The sequence below is a fragment of the Hylobates moloch genome, unplaced genomic scaffold (assembly GCF_009828535.3).
Source record: "Hylobates moloch isolate HMO894 unplaced genomic scaffold, HMol_V3 SCAFFOLD_11, whole genome shotgun sequence".
In the NCBI taxonomy this organism is placed as follows: domain Eukaryota; kingdom Metazoa; phylum Chordata; class Mammalia; order Primates; family Hylobatidae; genus Hylobates; species Hylobates moloch.
In genome coordinates this window covers 1425450-1441207 of record NW_026652286.1, presented here as the reverse complement: position 1 = coordinate 1441207, position 15758 = coordinate 1425450, and the positions used below count along the sequence as shown (strand labels likewise).

Genomic DNA, 15758 nt, shown 5'->3' with positions numbered 1-15758 from the left:
TGATAGGCCAGGAAAGTCCCCAGTACTGTCCACCAGGACTTGCAGCACCGTCGCGGGATGCTTGCCCCTTGCCCGTGGTTTGACACTTACGCTCCCCGGGCAGGGAGAGGTCAGGGAACCTAAGGTCCGAGCAGGATCAGCAAGACTACCCGGCAGGCGGCGGCGGCGACGGCAGCATTGGTGCTGCCGCCCGCTGGGAAACGCCTCCTCCGAGGGCGGGGCCGGGAGCGCCGCTGTCAGAGTACCCGCCCCACCCTCAGTTCCCCTCTCCGCACACACTGAAAGCTTAAAGGGGCCGCAGTGTATCTTCACCCAGAGGTTCCCAGGCCTCAGGCGCTGCTTCCAGGTCATAGGCTTTCCCAGGCAAGAGGCAAATGATGGACCAACTAGGAAGACTACTGCAGTTGGGTGGACCCCTTTTTTTGGTAGTATTACACGTAATATTCCAGAAACAAAGGAGATGACCAGTTTCCACTATCACAATCCTAATCCCTCCTCCAAGGGTGAAAAAAATAACTGCAGGTAACAGCCAAAGCATCAAGGTGGATACATAGCCCCTCATTATATGTAAGCTGCTTAATTCATTAACCTCCTTTGGACTCGAGCAGTTCTTCAAATGGCAACTCAAAGGCCTGGAAAAGATCCTACAATGCTCCACCTCACCTTTTCACGGAATTCGTTCTTTACAAAACTGGAGGAATCCTGGACAATGATACAAGATGGGCAGGAAGGTAAGAGAAGGTGAAATAGAAAAATACCAGCCTGGGCAACAAAGTGAGACCCCATCTCTACAAAAAATAAAAAATTAGCTGGGCATGGTGGTACAAGACTGTAGTCCCAGCTACTCCGGAGGCTGAGGTGGGAGGATCCCGAGCCCGGGACTAGGCTGCAGTGAGCCAGATTGCACCACAGCACTCCACCCTGAACAACCGACCAAAACCCTACCTCTATAAAAGAAAAAAAAAGAAAAATAACCTTCCCTGCCTTGTGTGTAAAATGTGATCTTTCAAAAATTGACCTAAAACTCCATGTAAATAAGTGTACAAGTCTATGTAAGTAATCTTGCATGCCAATACAATTGTAATGTGCAGTCATCTAATTTAATACGAAGAGTTCTTAAGAAAATTGTAGTAGAAACGGCATTAATATTTCAAGGAGTTAAGCCCTAGTCTCTGAGATCTCCAAAGGTTAGCAACTAGTTTTAATTTTCTTTTTGTAGGAGGAGTTTGTCCTGAATCCTAGTTTACAAGGTTTGACTGCATTTTGTGTCTCGCATCATACCAACAGGAAAGATATGTGCTTTTTAAGTCCGTATTACTCCACCTAATTTAGATGAATCAACACATCTCCTTAAAGCCTTAGGCCATCATCAGATCAGTACAGGAATCAATGTAATAAGCTTAAAGACCATTTGTAAGTAACCCAATTTCTCCTATCCGCAACAGGAGTAAAGCAGAAATTTAAGAATCCAAAGAACAGTTATGAAGATTGCTCCACCAGGGAGCAGACTCAAGTTACTCTTATTCTGAAGGTTTTAGAGAATCCTAAGCTAAAGTTGCCAAATATTGTTTCCTTACTTGGGTGGGGGTGGGGTAGATAAATAAATAAAGGTGCCAAGTAAAAAACTGATTCAGATTAAAATAGTCTGATTTGGCCGGGCACGGTGGCTCAAGCCTGTAATCCCAGCACTTTGGGAGGCCGAGGCGGGTGGATCATGAGGTCAGGAGATCGAGACCATCCTGGCTAACACGGTGAAACCCCGTCTCTACTAAAAAAATACAAAAAAATTAGCCGGGCGTGTTGGCGGGCGCCTGTGGTCCCAGCTACTCGGGAGGCTGAGGCAGGAGAATGGCGTGAACCCAGGAGGTGGAGGTTGCGGTGAGCCGAGATCACGCCACCGCACTCCAGCCTGGGGGACAGAGAAAGACTCCGTCTCAAAAAAAAAAAAAATAATAATAAAAAAATAAATAAAATAGTCTGATTTTTGAACTGACAAGACAATCTCATTCTACAATGCATTTAACTGTAAAGAATACCTCTGAATTAGGTAATTAAGACCTTCGTTCATTATATTCCCATCAAGCTTAACACTGTTCTGAGAGTAATGGTTTGCAGATCAGCCTTTCTCATCAGATTGTGAGTGCCTCAAGGGCAAGGGCTAGAATGTATCTTAATTATCTTTTTCTCCCAATGTGTGATACAAAATAAGTACCCAACAAATATTTATCACAAGAGGTATGACCAACATTTTCTGTTACATAGCATTCCAGTGACATAGGATTTCAGTTAACTGCAATAAACATAGTACAATGAGTGTATGTGTGTATGCACACACAAATGGATAATACCCTGTGCTGTGCTTATGAGCAAATTAAACATTTTAAAAATTAGAGAAAAAAATCTACTAACAGTCACAAAAAAAGCCAAATACTGTATGATCCCACTTTTATGAGGTATGCAGTCAAATTCATAAATTCATAGAACCAGAAAGTAGAATGGTAGTAACCAAGGATGGGGTGGGGGCGTGGCTCGGGAGGGGGATAAGAGAAATATTTAGATACAGAGTTTCAGATTAGCAAGATGAGAAAGTTCTGGAGATCTGTTTCATAACAATGTGAATACACTTAACACTATTGAACTGTACACTTAAAAATGGTTAACATGGTAAATTTTATACTATTGTTTTTTACCATACACAAAAAATGAGACATTCGTCTATACAAAAATTGCTTTGCAAATATTTAAAGAAAACAAAAGATGATATGGAAGACAGAAGTAAATATATAAATACAGTTGACCCTTGAACAACATGGATTTGAACTGCACGGGTTGACTTGCATGTGAATTTTCTTCTGCCCCTGTCACTCTTAAGACAGCAAGACCAACCCCTCCTCTTCCACAGCCTGTTCAACATGAGGATGATGACAAGGATGAAGACCTTTATGATGATCCACTTCCATTTAATGAATAGTAAATATATTTTCTATTTACTGAGCAATAAAGTGAGACCCTGTCTCTAAAAATAAATATAAAAAATTATCTGGGCATGGTGGTACATGCCTGTTAGTCCCAGCTACTCGGAAGGCTAAGGTAGAAGGATTGCCTGAGCCCAGAAAGAGTGAGCCAAGAGGTCCGGGACCACAGCACTCCACCCTGAACGATGGAGCGAGAAAAAATATTTTTCCTCCTTCTGATTTTCTTAACATTTTCTTTTCTCTGGCTTACTTTACTGTAAGAATACAATATATAACACATATAACATACAAAATACGTGTTAAACAATTGTTTATGTTATCAATAAGGCTTCTGGTCAACAGTAGGCTATTAGTAAAGTTTTGGGGGAGTCTAAAGTTATATGTGAAGTTCCCACTGCACAGGGGGATCCCTAACATTGGCATTGCTCAAGGGTCAAATGTGCCAATGTGGAAGAAATCCATTAAGTTTTAAGAAGAAATCTGCAAGACAGTATATGAAGTCTAGTTCTTTTTTTGTATGTGTGTATGTATGTGTGTGTGTGCGTGTATCTCACATATACGTTTACATATGCATTTGTGTAGGCTGATAATGACCCCCAAAGAGGTCAGGTTGCAATCCCTGGGACTTGTAAATGTTACTTTATTTGGAAAAAGGGTCTTTGCAGATGTGATTAAATTAAGGATCTTGAGATGGGGGGATTACCCTGGATTATCTGGGTGGGTCCTAAAGGCAATCACATATATCATTATGGGCAAGACAGAGGGAGATTTGACCCAATGGAGAAAGTGATATGAAGAGGGATCAGAGAAAGATTAGAATAGAGTAGGCTGGCCACGGTGGCTCACGCCTGTAATCCCAGAACTTTGGGAGGCCAAGGCGGGCAGATCATGAGGTCAGGAGATCGAAACCATCCTGGCTAACACAGTGAAACCCCGTCTCTACTAAAAATACAAAAAAATTAGCCGGGCATGGTGGCGGGCGCCTATAGTCCCAGCTACTTGGAAGGCTGAGGCAAGAGAATGGCATGAACCTGGGAGGCGGAGCTTGCAGTGAGTTGAGATCGTGCCACCGCATTCCAGCCTGGGTGACAGAGCAAGACTCCATCTCAAAAAAAAAAAAAAAAAAAAAAAGATTAGAATAGAGTAAGATGGCCACAGGCCTAGGAGTGCCAGCAGCCACCAGAAGCTGGAAGAGGCAAGGAACAGATTCTTACCTAGGGCCTCTGGAGGGAGTGTGGCCCTGCTGACTGCCACCTTGATGTAGGTCCATAAGACTCATTTTGGATTTCTGGCCTCCACACTGTGAGAGAATAAATCCTGTTTTTTTAAGCCACCAAGTTTGTGGTCATTTGTTACAGCAGCCATAGAAAACTAGGACGACACTGTACATGTTTGAATGCACATAAACATTTTCTGGAAAGATCTGTAGAAAATTATTAACCATGGGTGGGGGCAGTGGCTAACACGGTGAAACTCCGTGTCTACTAAAAATACAAAAAAATTAGCCGGACGTGGTGGTGGGTGCCTGTAGTCCCAGCTACTCGGGAGGCTGAGGCAGGAGAATGGCGTGAACCCGAGAGGCGGAGCTTGCAGTGAGCCGAGATTGCGTCACTGCACTCCAGGCTGGGCAACAAAGCGAGAATCAGTCTCAAAAAAGAACAAAATTGTTAACCATGGCTACTTCTAAAAGTGTGTCTAAGGCTTAAGCAAAGAAATTTTTTTGAAAAAACTTTTATTTTTAACTTTAATACCCATCCATGCCTTCTGATTTTTAATAATGAGCTTCAGCATCTTTTATAATAATGTTTTTGTATTTTTTATATTATTAAATTTTTTCATTTACTTTTCTTTACTTAACTCCCACTTAGATGATAAATAATGCTTTTAAAAGCTTTAAAACTTTAAAATTCCCACTTAGAGGCTTGAAGTTGGATCATCTGCCTATACTCATCCCATAGGCTACACTTCACTCTCCACTCTTAACATTTTTTGTGTACATGATATCTCCTTTGAAAGAAGGAACTAAGTCTTACTCATTATCCCAGCATTGAGCATAGTGCTTTGTGCTCTAGTGTAAAATTTCTAAAATGGCACCATTTCATCAAGTCACAGAAGTCTTTTTGTTTTTTGAGACAGGGTATTGCTTTATTGCCCAGGCTGGAGTATGGTGGTGCAATCACCGCTCACTCTAGTCTCAATCTCCCAGCCTCAAGTGAGCCTCATGCCTCAGCCTCCTGAGTAGCTAGGACTACTGAGGCATGCACCACCACATCTGTCTAATTTTTTTCTTTTTCTTTTTTTTTTTTTTGAGACGGAGTCTCGCTCTGTCACCCAGGCTGGAGTGCAGTGGCGCGATCTCGGCTCACTGCAAGCTCCGCCTCCCGGGTTCACGCCATTCTCCTGCCTCAGCCTCCTGAGTAGCTGGGACTACAGGTGCCTGCCACCACGCCCGGCTAATTTTTTGTATTTTTAGTAGAGACGGGGTTTCACGTGTTAGCCAGGATGGTCTCGATCTCCTGACCTCGTGGATCCGCCCGCCTCGGCCTCCCAAAGTTTTGGGATTACAGACGTGAGCCACTGCGCCCGGCCCACATCTGTCTAATTTTTAAATTTTTTTGTAGAGACAGAGTCTCACTATGTGGCCCAGGCTGGTCTCGAACTCCCAGGCTCAAGCAGTCCTCCTGCCTCAGCCTCCCAAAGAGTTGGTATTACACTTGTGAGGCACCACACCCCGCCAGAAGTCTTAAATATACAATAAATGTATCCTTGTTTTTTTTTTTTTTTTGAGACAGGGTCTTGCTTTGTTACTGAGGCTGGCGTGCAGTAGCAGGAACATGGCTCACTGCAGCCTCGACTTCCTGGGCTCTGGCAAAACTTCTGCCTCAGCATCTCATGTGGCTGGGACCACAGGTGTTTGCCACCATGCCCAACTAACTTGTTTACTTTTTGTAGAGATGGGGTCTCACCACTTGCCCAGGCTGGTTTTGAATTCCTGGACTCAAGTGAACTGCCTGCCTCAGCCTCCCAAAGTGCTGGGATTACAGGCATGAGCCACTGCGCCTGGTCTTATAAAGAAAATTTTGTAGAATGTGTATTTCAAATGTGTTGAGAAAACAAGATATATTTAATAAAATTCTGAAGTAAACCCTTTTCAAAGTGAAAAAAATCAGTAATATTATTTTGAAATTTTCTAAGATTTTTGCCACTGTTTTCCTAGTTACTTTTTTATTATAAGATCCACTAAAAGAGGGTAATTTCATTTTTAGAATCTTTCACTTTGGCAAAGCCATGGCAGTAAAACAGTTGCTTGAAGGAAATCTTACTGTAGAAAGCTCTACTCTAGATTAAATTTAGTGCAAACCTGGAGTCATGTTGAGCTCTGGAGGTAGACAGATTGAGTTGTAAACCTTGCTCTGCCACAAACCAGCAGATCCTCAGTTTTATCAATCATCATAACAATACCATCTTCATGTTGCTCCCTATTTAACACACACTTCTTGAACATATATTATGTGCCAGGCACTATCCTAAGCACTTCACATGTATTTACTCATTTAATCCTTAAAACCTTGAAGTTGATATTATTATCCCTATTTAATAATGAGGCAATTGAGGCAAACAGAGTAACTTGCCTAACATGACGCATCTAATCATTGTTGTAAAGATTAAATGAGATTTTGCCTTTTACATGTTAAGAATTCCCTCCATAGCCAGGTGTAGTGGCATGCGCCTGTAGTCTCAGTTACCCAAGAGGCTGAGGTGGGAGGACTGCTTGAACCCAGGAGGTTGAAACTATAGTAAGCCATGATTGAGCCACTGCACTGCAGCCTGGGTGACATAGCAAGAGCTTATCTCAAAAAAAAAAAAAAAAAAAAAAAATTTCCCACAAATATTCACATTATTCTCCTGTCCTGACAATTGTGCTTGTCAGATAGTGTGAGGCTATTCGGTGTTAGATGCTCATCTAGATGCTGCATACAGGCTGTGCACCACAATAGCCCTGAGGCAAAGTACAATAAGAGAGTGTGACGGAGGAATCTAATCTAGTCTGGGGTAGGGGGGTTCAGGGAAGGTCTCCCTGTGAAAGTGATACTCAGGCTGAAAACTAAATGAAATTAATAGGGATTGGCCAAGCAAAGGCAAAAAGTAGGGACAACAGAGAATGTTTCAGGCATGTGTGTGGATCTCTAAAACATGTAGGCAAGAGTAAAGAACAAAAATATGACCCATGTGGCCAAACAAGAGAAAGGCTGATTGGAAAGGGTCAAATTAAACAAATCCAATGATTTCATGCAAGTAAGTAGTAGTATTAACAGATTTCATGGTAAATAACAAGCACTCAGTAAACCATAGCTATCGTTACTATATTATTATTATTATTATTAATTTTTTTTTTTTTGAGATGGAGTCTTGCTCTGTGGCCCAGGCTGGAGTGCACTGGCGGATCTCAGCTCACTGCAAGCTCTGCGTCCCAGGTTCACGGCATTCTCCTGCCTCAGCCTCCCAAGTAGCTGGGACTACAGGCGCCCACCACCATGCCTGGCTAATTTTTGTATTTTTAGTAAAGATGGGGTTTCACCGTGTTAGCCAGGATGGTCTTGATCTCCTGACCTTGTGATCTGCCCGCCTCGGCCTCCCAAAGTGCTGGGATTACAGGTGTGAGCCACTGCGCCCAGCCAAGTAAGCAGTAGTATTAACAGATTTCATGGCAAATACCAAGCACTCAGTAAACCACAGCTATCGTTACTATATTATTATTATTTTTTTTTTTTTGAAGTGCAGTTTTGCTCTTGTTGCCCAGGCTGGAGTGCAATGGCACAATCTTGGCTCACTCCAACCTCTGCCTCCTGGGTTCAAGTGATTCTCCTGCCTCAGCCTCCTGAGTAGCTGAGATTACAGGGATGTGCCACCACGTCCAGCTAATTTTGATATTATTAGTAGAGATGGTGTTCCACCACGTTGGCCAGGCTGGTCTCGAAAGCCTGACCTCAGGTGATCCACCCGGCTTAGCCTTTTACTGTATCATTATAAGCATCATCCCAGTGTCATTGAGAGATTTTAGTTTGACTTCAGACTTACACAAACCTATATTTCAGTCCTTTGATGCAAGAGCGGGCTAAGTTGGCCTGGTGCGGTGGCTCACACTTGTAATCCCAGCACTTTGGGAGGCCGAGGCGGGCAGATCACTTGAGATCAGGAGTTCGAAACCAGCCTGGCCAACATAGCGAAACCCTATCTCTACTAAAAATACAAAAATTAGCCAGGCATGGTGGTACATGCCTGCAGTCCCAGCTACTGAGGAGACTGAGGCAGGAGAAATGCTTGAACCTGGGAGGCAGAGGTTGCAGTGAGCTGAGAATGCGCCACCACACTCCAGCCTGGGCAACAAGAGCAAAACTCCATCTCAAAAAAAAAAAAAAAAGAAGCCTAAGTTGGGTTACAGCCCTTAGGACCAAGTAAGGCAAGTCCTCTCTGGTCTAAAACAAACTGCTTCTCTGGGTGTACAAGCAATCTATTCCTTTTTATCCTATAGAAAGCAGATTCGCTATTAAAAAATTATATGCTATTTGGTGATATTCAAGGGGACTATCCATAGGTTTGGAGGAATCTCCCATATTAAACATTGCTCAAAATTTGTAGGCAGCCCTCTAAAGCATAATAATATTTTTATGTACTGGATAGAGATTTTTCTTTTCTTTTTTAGACAGGGTCTCACTCTATCGTCCAGGCTGGAATACGGTGGCACAAACATGGCTCATTGCTGCCTCCACCTCCCAGGCCAAAGCAATCCTCCCACCTCTGCCTCCCAAGTAGCTGGGCCACAGGCATGCACCACCACTCCCAGCTAATTTTTTTTTTTTTCCTAGAGATGAGGTCTCTCTATGTTGCTCAGGCTGGCTTTATATTCTACAGCTTTCGTTTCTCAACCTTTGTGATCAAGCTAACACTTCTAGTTATCTTGTAGCAGTGCCTTCTTTCTAATTTAGCAACTGATTTAAAGAACCAAGCAGGCTGAAATTGTGCATAGAAGAGTGAATAGAATCTGTTTGAGAGAAGTCAATAAAATAAAATATCAACTAAAAAAATAAAAATAAAGTATAAATAAATAATCATCCACCATTATCCTTTAAAATACATATATATATATTACCTGGCTGTTTTGGCTGAGAAGGCCTAGAAACACTGACACCCCACTAGCAAGGAGCAGATGGCAGAGCACCCAGATCTTGGTTTCTAAATACCAAGTAAAAGGAACCAGAAATCTTTGGAGAAATGTCTAATTCTAGGGTTAGAGCAGAGAAAATAAAAGATGAGCCTGGAGCATAATAAAGTACCAGAAAATAAAAAAGTGTTCAAAAAGAAAAAAAAAATTAAAAAGATAGGGACATGTCAAAGGGACACAGGAGCCAACCAAAAAGAGCTCCCAACAGTCAAAGCTGGAATTATTTGAGGGAAAAAAATAGATGATAAAATCTCAAAGTACAGAATAAATATACATCAGCCAATACACACTCACACATACACACTAGTCCATAAGATATAAACAGTGGAATAAAGAAATAAATGGGTGAAAAGAGACAAATCTTCCTTACAAATTTCCAAATATATGTAGATACCCTTAACTCCAGGAAGTGGAATTTAATCCCTTCACCCACTTTGGGGGTGGGCTAGACCTGGCTACTCATTTTCAGAATAGCTATAGAAAGGGAAAAATACTAACTTTAATACTTAACCTAGCAAACACTAACTTAACCAAGTGATCAAAGTTAATATCACTAATGATGTCACATAGATATCACAAAACCCCTGATATGATATGGTATTCTATGGTATTCTTTCCAAAAACACGTAATTCTTGACTAATCATGAGAAAAATTATCAGACAAAGACAAAGGGAAGGGCAGTCTACAAAACAACTGACTTGTACTCCTCAAAATGGTCAAGGTCATGAAAACAACGAAAGACTGAGAAATTGCCAAAGACCAGAGAAGGCTAATAGAGACGACCACAAAGTGCAATATGTTACCCTAAATTGGATCCTGAAACAGAATGGGGACATGAATAGAAAAACTGTTGAAACACAAACAGAATCTGGAGTTTGTTTAAACGATGTTAGTAACGGGACACTGGGTGAGAGGTATTCAGGAATTCTACACATCATCTTTGCAACTTTTCTGTTGCAATAATCTAAAATTATTCCAAAATAAAGTTAATTTTTAAAAAGTTTCCTCTTAAACATTTATTTTCAAAAAAGGCAATGTCATGAAAACCAATAATTTTAAAAAGTGAGAACACTAGGTCAGGCACAGTGGCTCACGCCTATAATCCTAGCATTTCAGGAGGCTGAGATGGGAGGACTGCTTGAGGCCAGAAGTTTGAGACCAGCCTGGTCAACATAGTGAGACCCCATCTCTTTAAAATAGTAATAATAAAGTGGGACCACTACATACCTACCAGAAGGGCTAAAATCCAAAAACCTGATACAACTAAGTGCTGTTAAGAACGTGGAGGAAGAGGAACTCTCATTCATTGCTAATAGGAATGCAAAATGGTACAGCCACTCTGGAATAGAGTTTGGCAGTGTCTTACAAAACTATTACTAGTCTTACCATATGATCCAGCAATCTGCTTCTAGGTATTTATCCAACTGAATTAAAAATTTATGTCAGCTGGGCACAGTGGGTTGTACTGTCAATCCCAGCACTTTTGGGAGGCCAAGGCAGGAGTTCGAGATTTTTATGACAGAAAGAGTGAACTTTAATGTATGCAAAATTTTAAAAGTCATTTAGGAGACTGGGAGATCACAGAAAAGAATGAAGACTATGACAAGGGAATCTATATTACAGATGTGTGAAACAACTTCACCAAAGGGGGTGGGAAAAAGGTTCTGACCTAAGTAGCTTTGGTAATAAGTGGAGTCTGAAAGATTAAGGGCAAAAGGAACTGCACAGAAGTATGTACTCCAGTTGATAAAGTTTTTTTCCATGGAGTATGGGTTAGCAATTCTGATACTGCTATCCACGTATGTATATCCATATATAGTGGAACTGGACAATTAAATAAATGGATGGTGGAAATTAGGTTTTTCACTATTGTGAATGGAAATTCAAAGATCAGCAAGGGGAGGAGGCTAGAATGATCTATGTGATAATGGATCAGAATTGGAGACACCAGTAGGAACTCATGTTTTTCCCCCCCATCCATACTACTTAGTGAAAGTGATCTATGGAACTCATGTTTAACTTAATATAGACACAGATGGCTACATAGAGAAATATTTATAGATATATCTATATACATGGGGTTAGCATACATTCATACATTTCTTTGCTCTAACAGTTGAAAGGACCTAAAAGAAATGACACCCCAGCAGCAAAGAGAACACTCAGTACCCAGGTCTTGTTTCTAATAGCATTCTCCAATAAAGGAACTAGGGCGCCTTGGAGAAATGGCTGATTCTAGCACTGGGACAAGAAATATACAAGATGAGCCTGGAACATTTCCAGATAGTAAGGAAGTACTCAAAGATCAATACAAATACACACACACACACACACACACACACACACACACACACACACACGTATGTTAAAGGAATATGGGAAGCTCCCAAAGGACAAAGCTGGAACAACCTGAACAACAAAATAAAGTAATATTGGAATGTAACCTAAAATATAAAATAAATATACTTGAGTCTATACTATTATCAGTAAATACTTGACTAAACTAATAAATGGGAAAGGAGAGACAAGAATTTCAAATAAATTAGGTAGGTACTCCACCCTAAGATCAAGGAACTCCCCATTCCTTAAGTGTGGGTTGCAAATAGTGACTTCCCTTCAAAGAATACAGTACAGAAAAGGAGGGGAAAAAAAGTAAATTCACTGTAGAAACCTCACAAACACTACTTCAGGTCAATATGAACAGTCAAGGTCAATATTAACAGTCATAAATCATGTTGATAGCATGTACCCTTGATATGATGTGATGAAAATGGCACTTTACCTCTGTGGTCTTCCTGCCCAAAACCCGTAACTCCAGTCTAATGAGAAAAACATCCGACAAATTCCAATAGAAGGGCATCTTACGATGTATTTGACTAGCACCTTTCAAAACAGATTAAAATTTTTTTAAAAAAATTAGATCTATAATTTTTCTAGCTTTCTTAGTTGAAGACTTTCTGAACTAGTCTAAAATAATTTTGAGACTAATTGAGACTGTTGAGATACTGCTTAAACCCAAAGACACAGGAACAAGCCTGGTGCAGTGGCTCACACCAGTAATCCCAGCACTTTGGGATGCTGGAACAAGAGGATTGTTTGAGGCCAGGAGTTCAAGACCAGCTTAGGCAACATACTGAGACTGTGTCTCCACAAAAAGAAAAAAATGACGGCCAGACACGGTGGCTCACGCCTGTAATCCTAGCACTTTTGCACTTTGGGAGGCTGAGGCAGGCAGATCACTTGAGTCCAGGAGTTCAAGACCATCCTGGGCAACATAGTGATACCTTGCCTCTTCAAAAAAAAAAAAAAAAATTAGCCGAGTGTGGTGGCACTTGCCTGTAGTCCCAGGCACTAGAGGCTGAGGTGAGAGGATCCCTTGAGCCGGGGAGGCAAAGGTTGCAGTAAGCAGAGATCAGGCCACCACACTCCAGCCTAGGAGACAGAGTGGGATCCCATCTCAAAAAAAAAAAAAAAAAAAAAAAAAATTGCTGAGCCACCGTTGTCACAACATTTTTAGAATGTAAAAATAAAAAAAATAAATAAAGACACAGAAACACAGCCAACTGATTAGTCAGATACTGTTTTTATCACTTTGTTGTTCACAGAAGATGATGCCAGTTTTGGCCAATTTTGTTCAACAAATATTTTTGATCACCTAGTTTGTTGCAGGCATTGTTGAGCCACTGAGGTAACCTCAAAGGAAAAAAAAATCTATGCTCTGCTTTCATTTTTATGAGAAAATCTAACAATATATAGATAAACAATAAACAATTACATAACAATATATGCTATGAAGGAAATAAGGAAAAGTGAAGTAAAAGTGACCAAGACGGCTCAGAAAAGTGTCTCTTTAAGGAGATGACATTTAAATTGAAGCCTGAGAGTGCCAGTAATACAGGCTGGGGGTAGAGTGAAGTGGGAAGTTCCAGAACAGAATGCAAAGACCGAAAAGAATAAGCGTAATGTGTTAGAGTTATACACATCAAGTAGGTAGAGTAACTGGCCTGATAGAAATGAGCTAAGTAATGTATTCTAAACTCCAGAGGCAAGAATAGGAAAATCATTTAAAAACCTTAAAACTCTCCAACATTGACTACCAAGAATCCTAATTAGATTAACAACTCAATTTTTTATGTGTCCCTTTAGCTACCCACTGCCACCACTGTCACAGTTGTCCATCTCCCATATGGTAAATGCCATCTTCCCTCTAAAAACTATCATGCCTGTCATTCGTATTTCATCACATCTCCGATAGAAGTACTTTTTAAAAAGTGGCTGGGGGAATTCTGCCCAGAAATTGCTCCTGAATACTCCTACAGATCCCCACTTCACGTAGTACAAACCATAGGTTAAGAGCAAAGGCCCTAGAGACAGACTGACTTGGGTTTGAATTCAGATTCTATCACTTAGTTCTATGATTTTGAGCATGTTGCACAGCCTTTTAAAGACTCAGTTTCCTCATCTGTAAAACATTGTGAGGATAAAAAAAAGATAAAATGTAGCGGGGCATGTTGGCTCATGCTTGTAATCCCAGCACTTTGGGAGGGTAAGGAGGGCAGATTGCTTAAGCCCAGGAGTTTGAGACCAGCCTGGGTAACATGGCGAAACCCCGTCTCTACAAAAAATACAAAAATTAGCTGGGTGTAGTAGCATGTGCCTGTAGGCCCAGCTACTTGGGAGGGTGAGGTGGGAGGATAGATTGAGCCCAGGAGGTTGAGACTACAGTGAGCCATGATCACACCACTACACTCCAGCCTGGGTGACAGAGCGAGACCCCGTCTCAAAAAAATTAATTAATTAATTAAATAAAATGTGGGACCCAGTAGGCATTCAATACATGTTAGCTACTGCTAGTAAAAGTATCTGGGCATGTATTTTACTCAAGGACCAGAGCTGAGCCCAGAGGGATTACAGAAACTATAATTTGCTACAGTAAATTGTTTGAGAGATAAAACTGTCAAACTCCCTTAGGTCAGGGCCTTTGTCTTTTTCTGGTTCACCAGTATATTCCCTGAATCTAGAACAATGTGTAACAGACATTAAGCATCAATCTCAATATCTGTTCAATGAATGAATAAGACCCCATTAAAGGAGCATAAGAGAGCCTGGCTTTACCTTAACATATTCATTCCCTGTCAAAATTTTTAACACTTATCCTAAGGCACTGTTAAAGATGTTTATTATTTTTAATTGCTTACCAACAACCTAAAACAGTGTTCATAATATTAAGGTACTCAAATTTATTGCAATTAAAACTTTGCTGCTGGAGCAGCTGAGAGCTGAACACATGGTGGTCCCTGGAGCGTGGTGTGCCCAGAGAGGGCATGGAAGCTCCATGCCTCTTCCCCCATACCTCACCCTATATAGCTCTTTGTATTCTTTGCAATATCCTTTATAATAAACTGGCTGGAAAATGTGTTTTCCTGAGCTCTATGAACAGGTCTAGCAAATTAATCAAACCCAAGGCGGGGAGTGGGGGGCGGTGTTAGGAATGCCCATTTATATAGTCAGTCTACAGAAGCACAGGTAAAAAAAAACCTGGGGCTTAAGATTGGCATCTGAGTTGGGGGCAGTCTTCTGGGACTAAACCTTCAACCTATGGGATCTGACACTACCTCCAGATAGAGAGTGTCAAAATTGGCCAAGTGCAGTGGCTCATGCCTGTAATCCCAGCACTTTGGGAGGCTGAGGTGGGCAGATCACTTGAGTTCAAGAGCAGCCTGGCCAAAATGGAGAAACCCCATCTCTACTAAAAATACAAAAAATTAGATGGGTGTTGTGGCGGGTTCTTGTAATCCCAGCTACTCGGGAGGCTGAAGAAGGAGAATCTCTTGAACCTGGGAGACAGAGGTTGCAGTCAGCCAAGATTGCGCCACTGCACTCCAGCCTGGGCGACAGAGCAATTCTGTCTCAAAAAAAAAAAAAAAAAAAGTGTCAGAATTGAACTGAATTAGAGGACACACAGCTAGTGTCCACTGCTGAAGAACTACTTGCTTGGTGTGTGGGGAAAAAAATCCCACACATCTGAGGTCACAGAAGTTTTCTGTATTGTGAGAGTATAAGATAAACTAATTAAAGTTTCTTATTCTATATTCTCAGAATTGGCATCAGAATTGGGATTTGCTAGAATGACTTGGCTCACACATATGGTTTGGGAAGAAAAAGGATAAAAGGATAGGGATGAAGAACTTTGATTCTTAGGTGGCCAAGTGGTCACCTATGGCAAAGAGCCGAAGCTGTGCTGTCATCAATTACTAAAGGTAAAAGTTATCCATGGAATCCAGAGATGGATCCAACTGCCTGGGAGTTGGTTCACAGGATGCACAAGGAAATGCAAACTAGTATTTAAAAAGTGCTATGTTGGCTCAGCACGGTGGCTCACGCCTGTAATCCCAGCACTTTGGGAGGCCGAGGCAGGCAGATTACGAGGTCAGGAGATTGAGACCATCTGGCTAACAGTGAAACCCCATCTCTACTAAAAATACAAAAAAATTAGCCGGGCACTGTGGCTCACGCCTGTAATCCCAGCTACTCAGGAGGCTGAGGCAGGAGAATCGAT

General features: G+C 41.4%; 1 protein-coding gene across 3 annotated transcripts in view; it reads right to left on the bottom strand.

Annotated features, from left to right (window-relative positions):
• CKAP5 (cytoskeleton associated protein 5) overlaps positions 1-15758 on the bottom strand; it is a 106838-nt gene that overhangs the window by 87213 nt on the left and 3867 nt on the right. The window contains exon 1 of one of the 3 annotated variants that reach the window (XM_058424550.1): positions 4190-4252. The exons of the other annotated variants lie outside the window; for them this stretch is intronic. The gene's annotated coding sequence lies outside the window, so the exon portion shown is untranslated. Of the gene's footprint in view, positions 1-4189; positions 4253-15758 lie in introns of those variants that run through there. 3 annotated transcript variants of the gene reach the window in all.